The sequence below is a fragment of the Scyliorhinus torazame genome, chromosome 21 (assembly GCF_047496885.1).
Source record: "Scyliorhinus torazame isolate Kashiwa2021f chromosome 21, sScyTor2.1, whole genome shotgun sequence".
Taxonomy (NCBI): Eukaryota; Metazoa; Chordata; class Chondrichthyes; order Carcharhiniformes; family Scyliorhinidae; genus Scyliorhinus; species Scyliorhinus torazame.
Window position 1 is genome coordinate 95573878 of NC_092727.1, and position 10599 is coordinate 95584476.

Here is a 10599-nt window from a genome sequence, read left to right on the forward strand (position 1 = left end):
CCTGGGCCGCCATCAACATCCCCCGGGCAGAGGACGGGACCGTGCGCTGCAGTGTCACAGCCACATGCAGGGATGGTCCGGGTGGATGGTGGTACTGTGGCCATGGGTCAGACATAGTCCAACGATGTGGAGCCAGGAGCTCACCGCAGGGCGGGTTGTCATCATCCTCCATGGCCTGCAATAGACACGCGTCCACCCGTAACTGTGTGAGCCCGGCCCGTTTTGCCGCAGGTGGATCGACAATGGGGGGGGGTCATGCGGGTGGGGTGGGTGGGGTTGGGGAGGGGGGTGAGGGTGCTGGGTGGGTGGATGGGTGGGGGGTGTGGGTGGTCGGCTGTTGCCATGGTGTGCGGTCTGTGGCCATACTACCCGATTCCCACGCCCATCTAGTCAGTGAAGCGGGCGGCTATCAGCCTGTCCCGTGCCCGCTGGGCCAGCCGGTAACGGTGGACAGCCACCCGCCTGTGTCTACCCCGTCTGCCCTGACCATGACCCCCATCCCCCTCATCTGGGCAGGACTGCGCCTCTTCCTGCTGCTCCTCCACTCCGCCCTCCTCTGCCTGCGGCACATCGCCCCTCTGCTGGGCTATGTTGTGCAGGACGCAGCACACCACAATGATGCGGCCGACCCTATCTGACCGATACTGGAGGGCGCCCCCAGAGAGGTCCAGGCACCGGAAACGCATCTTCAGCACGCCAAAGCACCTCTCTATCACTCCCCTTGTCGCTACATGGGCATCATTGTAGCGGTTCTCCGCCTCATTGCGTGGCCTCCGTATAGGTGTCATCAGCCACGATCGCAATGGGTAGCCCCTGTCGCCCAGCAACCAGCCCCTCAGCCGGGGATGGCGTCCCTCATACATGCCAGGGATGGATGACCGCGACAACACGTATGAGTCGTGTACACTGCCTGGGTAACGGGCGCAGACGTGCAGGATCATCATGCGGTGGTCGCAGACCACCTGTATGTTCATCGAATAGGTCCCCTTCCTATTGGTGAACATGGCCCTGTTATCTGCAGGTGGCCACACGGCGACGTGCATCCCATCAATCGCGCCCTGGACCATGGGGAACCCGGCCACGGCAGAGAAGCCCACGGCCCGGGCATCTTGGCTGGCCCGGTCCACAGGGAAGCGGATGTAGTGGTGCGCCATGGCATAAAGGGCATCTGTCACTGCCCGGATGCACCGGTGCACCGATATCTGCGATATGCCGGACAGGTCCCCACTCGGTGCCTGGAATGACCCCGTTGCATAAAAGTTCAGGGCCACCGTAACCTTGACGGACACGGGGAGAGGATGTCCCCCGCCAGTGCCACGCGGTGACAGGTGTGCCAGCATGTGGCAGATGTGTGCCACGGTTTCCCGCCTCATCCGGAGTCTCCTCCTGCATTCCCGATCCGTGAGGTCCTGGTATGACTGCCGGGGCCGGTACACACGGGGCGCCCTCGGGTGCCTCCGTTGCCGTGGGTCCGCGACGTCCTCCTCCCCCTCCTCGTCCTGTCGGTCAGGTGTCCCTCCAGCCTGGGCGGCTGCCGCCTGTCCCTCTGCGGCAGCCTGCGCCACCTCTCTGGCACGCTCCTCCTCCTTATCCAGTAAACATAGACATTAGCGGCTGCCGCCACGGCGGCCAACATCGCTGGATGATCGGAAAACATGACGGCCTGGTGGGGGGGAGGGGAACGACGACATGTCATCATTGCCCATATCCCCTCCTCCCTCCAGCCAGGTGGCATGGACCGCATGGGCCCAACTGTTGGAGGCTGGCACCTGGCCAGGGGAACCAACTCACTTGCCCTCGCACCCCCCTCCCCGGCACGGACCCCCCCCCCAACCTCCTCCCCGGCACGGATCCCCCTCCCCGGCACGGACCCCCCCCCCACCTCCTCCCCGGCACGGACCCCCCATCCCTCTCCCTGGCACGGACCCCAACCTCCTCCCCGGCACGGACCCCCCATCCCCCTCCCCGGCACGGACCCCCACCCAACCTCCTCCCCGGCACGGACCCCCCATCCCCCTCCCCGGCACGGACCCTCCCCCCAACCTCCTCCCCGGCACGGACCCCAACCTCCTCCCCGGCACGGACCCCCCCAACCTCCTCCCCGGCACGGACCCCCCATCCCCCTCCCCGGCGCGGACCCCCCCCAACCTCCTCCCCGGCACAGACCCCCCCCCCAATCTCCTCCCCGGCACGGACCCCAACCTCCTCCCCGGCACGGACCCCCCATCCCCCTCCCCGGCACGGACCCCCCCCAACCTCCTCCCCGTCACGGACCCCAACCTCCTCCCCGGCACGGACCCCCCATCCCCCTCCCCGGCACGGACCCCCCCCCAACCTCCTCCCCGGCACGGACCCCCCCCCAACCTCCTCCCCGGCATGGACCCCCCCCAACCTCCTCCCCGACACGGAACCCCCCAACCTACTCCCCAGCACGGACCCCCCATCCCGGCACTCCCCCGGAGCCCAGCCCACTCTAACCACCCCCCCCCCCCCCCCCGCCGCACACACACACACACACACACAACCCGAGACACACCTCTCCTCACACATTCAGACTGCGGCCACGCCATCGCCTGCCCAGAGCCAACCCCCCAGGCCGTCACTCACCTCCACGCTAGTCGGCGTGAACCTGGAGCACAGGGTCACGCCGATGAAAAGGAGGTTTAATTTACGTCGACGTGACCGGTCATCACGTCGACGGGACTTCGGCCCATCCGGACGGGAGAATATCGGCAGGCCCAAAATCGGCTGCCTTGCGCAGACCCGTACCATTCTCCGATGGCAGCGGCGACATTAACGCCCCGCCGACTTTTCTCCCTTCGGAGACTTCGGCAACCGGCCGGGGCAGGATTCACGGCAGCCAACGGCCATTCTCCGACCCTCTGGGGGGTCGGAGAATGACGCCCTAGAGACCTGAGTTTATTGTCTCGGCTGACACTTCAGTGCAGTATGAAGGACAAGACATTAAACAAAGTCTCCATCTTTCCCTCACAGGTGGATGTACAGGTTCCAATAGCACTGTGTAAGAGTCCTTCCTGTTTATTTCCTTTGCTCGTTTTCTTTTATTGTTTTTGGTCCATGGACACATAATCGGAATTTGTCTTCAAGTAGAGGACTCAAGTTGAAGAGCCTGCGAGTCAGGACAGTGTGTTCCAGGTTTTATGTTTTGGAGAGGAGAAACAGACTTATTGGCGTCGAGTGAATCTTAAGAACCAGTTTTGGAGGAAGCTGGTTCGATTGGTTAAGTGGCAACCGGTGGGTTGACAAGGGATAGTGTTCTGCCTGGCAACACTCAGTGAATGGTTACTGTGTGATGCTTTTTGAGAGAACTGGGCAGATGTGTTTAGACCTTGGATGTGAAAGGAGCGTCTCTCCCACTCTCTCTCTCTCTCGCAGTTGAAGTAAAGAACTGCTTTATTGCTCTAAAGCCAATGAGTGCCTGGCACATCTTTACTGTAAAACATAGAACATACAGTGCAGAAGGAGGCCATTCGGCCCATCGAGTCTGCACCAACCCACTTAAGCCCTCACTTCCACCCTATCCCCATAACCCAATCACCCCTCCTAACCTTTTTGGACACTAAGGGCAATTTAGCATAGCCAATCCACCTAACCTGCATGTCTTTGGACTGTGGGAGGAAACCGGAGCACCAGGAGGAAACCCATGCAGACACGGGGAGAACGTGCAAACTCCGCACAGTGACCCAGCAGGGAATCAAACCTGGGACCCTGGCGCAGTGAAGCAACAGTGCTAGCCACATGTGCTACCGTGCAGGCCATTTCAGCATCTCAGGCCTCCACAGCATTTTGCAATTTTCAAAGGGTCAACATGGGGATGGGCAGGAGGGAAGAGAAACTCGCTCACCACCAATTAATGGCCTCTTAAGCTCCTTAAGCGCTCGCTAGGGAGCCTGTCCAGCGCAGAACTGAAGTTTTTAACTCAACTATTAACTAAATGTGAACTAATCCTGAAATTACAGAGCACGTAGACAACCTTGCTAGAGAAAACCATCTCAAACCTAGAAGGAAGAAGTACTGAAACAAAAACGGAACTTTAGAAAGACACTAACTAGAAGTTATCCCAGTGCATCGGAGATCCTTTATCCTTTTATTTGATTAATACTTTCATTACCCTTTCACCACCCTTTCCCTTCTGTGTTCCTTGTCTGTGTAGAGAGAGAGTGGGGTCGTTAGAAAGAGGGGGTGGGGTGGGAAAGGGGTATTAGTCAGTCAGTTATATTTTTATCCATTTAATTAGAATACTGTACCTAATAAAATGTGACTTGTGTTTAAATTTTACATACCTGGTGACTGCAGTTTATTGGGCTCAGCCAGGGTCCTCTGATATTCTAAAATAACACCTAATTTCACTTGTGTTGTGACTCCGGGTCAAGTAGGGCTGGAATTGACCACACACTAGCCCAAGGGGCCATGACAACTACTTGAAGAAAAATGTGGGAGTCCCCCCCAAAATCCTGGCTAAATTTATTTCTTGACCAGTATCACTGACAACAAATAAAATACTACCTGATCATTATCATATGGCTATTTGTGGGAGTTTGTTGTGAGCAAACAGCCTAAGTGCAAATTCACCATCGAAGAATGGGTAGTGTTTGTTTGTTGATGCAAATGTTCTTCCATTAACCGGACGCACAGGTGAAATAATTATTTTGCACCTTTGGCTCTAAATGCATCAGTTTAAATTAAACAGTACTTTTAAAAATATATATATTTTATTGAAGTTTTTCAAACAAAGATTTCCCGTTTTTACAACTTAATAAAGGAATATACATTAAACGTTATTTAAATAGTATATTAAACTAACAACAGATGGAAAAAGAAATAAATAAAAAGCAAATATCAACAACTAACTAAGAAAAAAACAAGAACACGGAATAATCCTCCCCCCCGCCCCCCCCTCCCCCCCCTGGGTTGCTGCTGCTGTCTTTTCTGCTTTTCCATTATCGTTCCGCGAGATAGTCAAGGAACGGTTGCCACCGCCTGGTGAACCCCTGAGCCGATCCTCTTAACGCATATTTTATTCGTTCCAGTCCTATGAACCCTGCCATGTCGTTTATCCAGGCCTCCACGCCCGGGGGCTTCGCTTCTTTCCACATAAGTAGAATCCTTCGCCGGGCTACTAGGGACGCAAAGACCAAGACGTCGGCCTCTTTCGCCTCCTGCACTCCCGGTTCTTCTGCAACCCCAAATATAGCCAACCCCCAGCTTGGTTTGACCCGGACCGCCACCACCTTTGAGATCACTCTTGCCACACCCTCCCAGAACTCATGCAGTGCCGGACACGACCAGAACATGTGAGTGTGGTTCGCCGAGCATCCGAGCACCTCCCACACCTGTCCTCCACCCCAAAAAACCTGCTCAGTCTTGCTCCCGTCATATGCGCTCTGTGTAGAACCTTAAATTGAATCAGGCTAAGCCTGGCACACGAGGACGAGGAATTTACCCTACTTAGGGCATCTGCCCTCAGCCCCTCCTCAATCTCTTCCCCCAGCTCCTCTTCCCATTTTCCCTTCAGCTCCTCTACTATCGCCTCCCCCTCGTCTCTCATCTCCCTGTATATTTCGGACACTTTACCTTCTCCAACCCATGCCCCCAAATCACTCTATCCTGGACCCCTTGCGTCGGGAGCTGCGGAAATTCCCTCACCTGTTGCCTCGTAAATGCCCTCACTTGCATGTATCGGAAAGCATTCCCTGGTGGCAGCATATATTTTTCTTCCAATACTCCCAAACTCGCAAACGTCCCGACCACAAACAGGTCCTTCAGCTTCCTAATTCCTGCTCGCTGCCAACATTGAAATCCCCCATCTATCCTCCCCGGGTCGAACCTGTGGTTATTCCTTATCGGTGACCACACCGTGGCACTCGTCACTCCCCTATGTCGTCTCCACTGCCCCCAGATCTTCAAGGTCGCCACCACCACTGGGTTTGTGGTGTACCTTTTCGGAGAGAACGGTAGCGGCGCCGTCGCCAGCGCTTTTAGGCTCGTTCCCTTACAGGACGCCATCTCCAACCTTTTCCACGCCGCACCTTCTTCTTCCCTCATCCACTTACAGACCATCGACACATTGGCGGCCCAATAGTAGTCACTCTGACTGGGCAGGGCCAATCCCCCTCTGTCCCTACTGCGCTGCAGGAACCCCCTCTTTACCCTCGGGGTCTTTCCCGCCCACACAAAGCTCATAATGCTCCTGTCTATTTTTTTGAAGAAGGCCTTTGTAATCAGGATGGGGAGGCACTGAAACACGAAAAGGAACCTCGGGAGGACCACCATTTTAACCGCCTGTACTCTGCCCGCCAATGACAGGGGCACCATATCCCACCTCTTAAAGTCCTCCTCCGTCTGCTCTACCAATCACGTCAGGTTAAGTTTATGTAGGGTTCCCCAGTTCCTGGCCACCTGAATCCCCAGGTATCGAAAATTCCTTGCCACTCTCCTCAGCGGCAGAGCATCTATCCCCCTGTCCTGTTCCCCAGGGTGCATCACAAAATGTTCGCTCTTTCCCATATTTAATTTGTATCCCGAGAACTCTCCAAACTCCCTGAGTATCTGCATTACCTCTGGCATCCCCTCTACCGGGTCCGCCACATATAGCAGCAAATCGTCTGCATATAGTGACACTCGATGTTCCTCTCCCCCTCTAAGCACCCCCCTCCACTTCTTAGAGTCCCTCAGCGCTATGGCCAATGGTTCAATTGCCAACGCGAACAGTAACGGGGACAGGGGGCACCCTTGTCTTGTACCCCTATGTAATCAAAAGTATCCCGATCTTTGCCTATTTGTAACAACGCTTGCCACCGGGGCCGCGTACAAGAGTCTAACTCATCTAATGAACCCCTCCCCGAACCCAAATCTCTTCAGCACCTCCCACAAATAGTCCCACTCCACCCTATCGAATGCCTTCTCTGCATCCATCGCCACCACTATCTCTGCCTCCCCCTCTGGTGGGGGCACCATCATCACCCCCAGCAACCTTCGTACATTGGCATTCAATTTTCTCCCCTTAACAAACCCTGTCTGGTAGTCATGTGCCATCCCTGGGACACAATCCTCTATCCTTGTCGCCATCACTTTGGCCAGCAGTTTGGTGTCTACGTTTAGGAGGGCGATGGGCCTGTATGACCTGCACTGCAGTGGGTCTTTGTCTCGTTTCAGAATTAGCGATATCGTCGCCTCCGACATTGTTGGGGGTAATGTCCCCCTTTCCTTAGCCTCATTAAAGGTTCTCGCCAAAAGCGGGGCCAACAGGTCCATATACTTCCTATAAAATTCCACCGGGAACCCATCTGGTCCCGGGGCCTTCCCTGCTTGCATGTTCCCAATTCCTTTGATCACCTCATCCACCTTAATCTGTGCCCCCAGACCTGCCACCTCCTGCCCCTCCACCCTCGGGAACTCTAGCTGGTCCAAAAAGTGTATCATTCCCTCTTTCCCCTCCGGGGGTTGGGACTTGTACAGCCTCTCATAGAATGTCTTGAACACCTCGTTCACTTTCCCTGCTCTCTGCTCCATCTTTCCCGTTTCGTCCCTAACTCCTCCAATCTCTCTCGCCGCCCCCCTCTTCCGAAGTTGTTGGGCCAGCAGCCGGCTCGCCTTTTCCCCATATTCGTATTGTATCCCCTGTGCCTTCCTCCACTGTGTCTCTGCCTTTCCCGTGGTCAGCAGGTCAAACTCCGTCTGTAATCTTTGTCTTTCCCTGTATAGCCCTTCGTCTGGGGCCTCCGCATACTTCCTATCCACCCTCAAAATTTCCCCTACTAATCTCTCTCTTTCTTTACCCTCTTGTTTCCCCTTGTGGGCTCTGATGGAAATCAGCTCTCCTCGAACCACCACCTTCAGCGCTTCCCATACTACTCCCACCTGGACCTCCCCATCGTCATTGACCTCCAGGTATCTTTCGATACACCCCTCACCCTTCCGCATACCCCCTCGTCCGCCAGTAGTCCCATGTCCAATCGCCAGAGAGGGCGCTGGTCCCTTTCCTCTCCTAGTTCCAGCTCCACCCAATGCGGGGCGTGATCTGAAACGGCTATGGCCGAGTACTCCGTTCCTGCCACTTTCGGGATCAGTGCCCTTCCCAAAACAAAAAAGTCTATCCGGGAATATACCTTGTGGACGTGGGAGAAAAAGGAAAACTCTTTACCCATCGGTCTGGTGAATCTCCACGGATCTACTCCCCCCATTTGCTCCATGAATCCCTTAAGCACCTTGGCCACTGCCGGCCTTCTCCCGGTCCTAGATCTGGACCGGTCCAGCCCTGGATCAAGCACTGTGTTAAAGTCCCCCCCCATTGACAAGTTTCCCACCTCCAAGTCCGGGATACGTCCCAGCATTCGCTTCATGAATCCCGCGTCATCCCAGTTCGGGGCATATACGTTCACCAGCACAACCGCCTCACCCTGCAATCTGCCACTCACCATAGATTATCATAGAATTTACAGTGCAGAAGGAGGCCATTCGGCCCATCGAGTCTGCACCGGCTCTTGGAAAGAGCACCCTACCCAAGGGCAACACCTCCCCCCTATCCCCTGTTGCTCTTTCTAGCTTTATTCTATTTGCTCTGTTTAGGTCACCTTCGCTCATGAGTCGCCAGGTATCTTTATGATACAGCCACGTGGTTCAAGTTTAGGTTATGATTAATAACACAGCACACCGCTTAGTAAGGATTAAAACAACGGTCATTTATTATATACAACAAGCAATATTAATACCCTAATACTATTTTCAATATAACAAACCTATCACTACTGGCCAATACTTAACTTAGGAAGAGCCCACCAGGTCAGGGAAACGAATGGCCTGTCCAATCAAATCGGGCCCGCAGGATTCAAAAGGGCTGCTACAGGTCGGTGGCTAGGTGTCTCTACCGGATAGCGATCGTTGGATTCAAACTTACTGCTACCGGTGGCTGGTCTTCCGAAGGTCTCGAGCAGGCGAAGATGAGAGAGAGAGAGATCTGAACTTGGACCTTTACTTTTATAGGGCCCAGGGGCTTCCCGCCTCCCGGGGCAGCCCTTGACCCTGAGTCCCAAGTGATTGGATTCTGTCCCCAATCTCTGGGGTCGATGTGTCCAATGGTGAGGCGATTCCTTGATCGGGGGGTGGTCGCTCACCTGTCTTTGTTTCGGCCACTGCAGGCGCTGACAGGTCTGGCCCGGTATTCAATTGCTAATATGTTGCAATTGTTCCCGGGGATAGCCGATTTAACTGTGGATGTCTGAGTTGATTAGGTGTAAACAGTCCTGAATGAAACTGCGGATACCTGGGTTGATGGGCTGTTGATAGCCCTGAGTATCGATCTGGGCTACGTTCCCAGAGCTGAATATGCGAACCTGTCTGCAGCTGCCTGCTTGTGTCTTCTTGGCTGCTTTTCCCAGCAGTCTTTCGGGTTAGCCGTTTTAAACTGGGTTTTGGCCAGATTAATCGGAACGCAGCCATTTTACATGGCTACACCCCATAACCCAGTAACCCCACCCAACACTAAGGGCAATTTTGGATACTAAGGGCAATTTATCATGGCCAATCCACCTAACCTGCACATCTTTGGACTGTGGGAGGAAACCGGAGCACCCGGAGGAAACCATCACATAACTGCCCCCACTATCCACCACTATGGTCTTAGCCTCGAACGATACACGTTTCCCCACCAGTATTGCCACCCCTCTGTTTTTCGCGTCCAACCCTGAGTGGACTACCTGTCCCACCCATCCTTTCCTTAGTCTAACCTGATCCGCCAACTTCAGGTGCGTCTCCTGGAGCATAACTACGTCCGCCTTCAGTCTCTTTAAGTGCGCAAACACCCTTACCCTCTTAATCGGCCCATTTAAACCTCTCACATTCCACGTGATCAGCCGGGTTGGGGGGCCATTTACCACCCCCTCGTCGACTAGCCATCCCCTTTTTTAACCCATCTCCTCACCCAGGTCTCACGCACCCGTCTGTCCCCCAGACGGCACCCTCCCGTCCCGACCACCTCGTCTCGTATCAGCTCCCCCTTACTCTCAGCAGCAGCAACCCAGTTAATCCCCCGCCCTCATCGCCCCCCCCCCCCCTAGTTCCCCCTCTAGCTTGATTACTCCCCCCATATTGCTTCCGGAAGTCAGCTAACTCTGGCTGACCTCGGCTTCCCCCGTTCATCCTTTGACCTCCCTGCGTGTGAGGCTCCCTTCCTACCTGCGCCCTTTTTCCCGCCATAGTTTCCATAGCGCGGGAAAATACCCGCGCCTTCCTCTCGGCCCCGCCCCTAATGGCGCAGTTCCCTCATTCCCCTTCCCTGTCCCCTTTTTCCACCGGCGCCCACATTTCTTCATGTCCCCCACATTGGGGGGAGAAAAATTCCCCGTCCAACATTATTACACATTAGCCCTCCCTCTCCCCACTTTATATTTCTGTGCCACCACCTCGCTACCCCTCTCCGGGCATCAATTTCTCAAGTCTAGTCCAATTTCTCTTCCTGAATGAATATCCATGCCTCCTCCGCCGTCTCGAAGTAGTGGTGTTTGCCCTGATGTGTGACCCACAATCTCGCCGGCTGCAGCAGCCCAAATTTGACTTTCATCCTATGGAGCACCGCCTTGG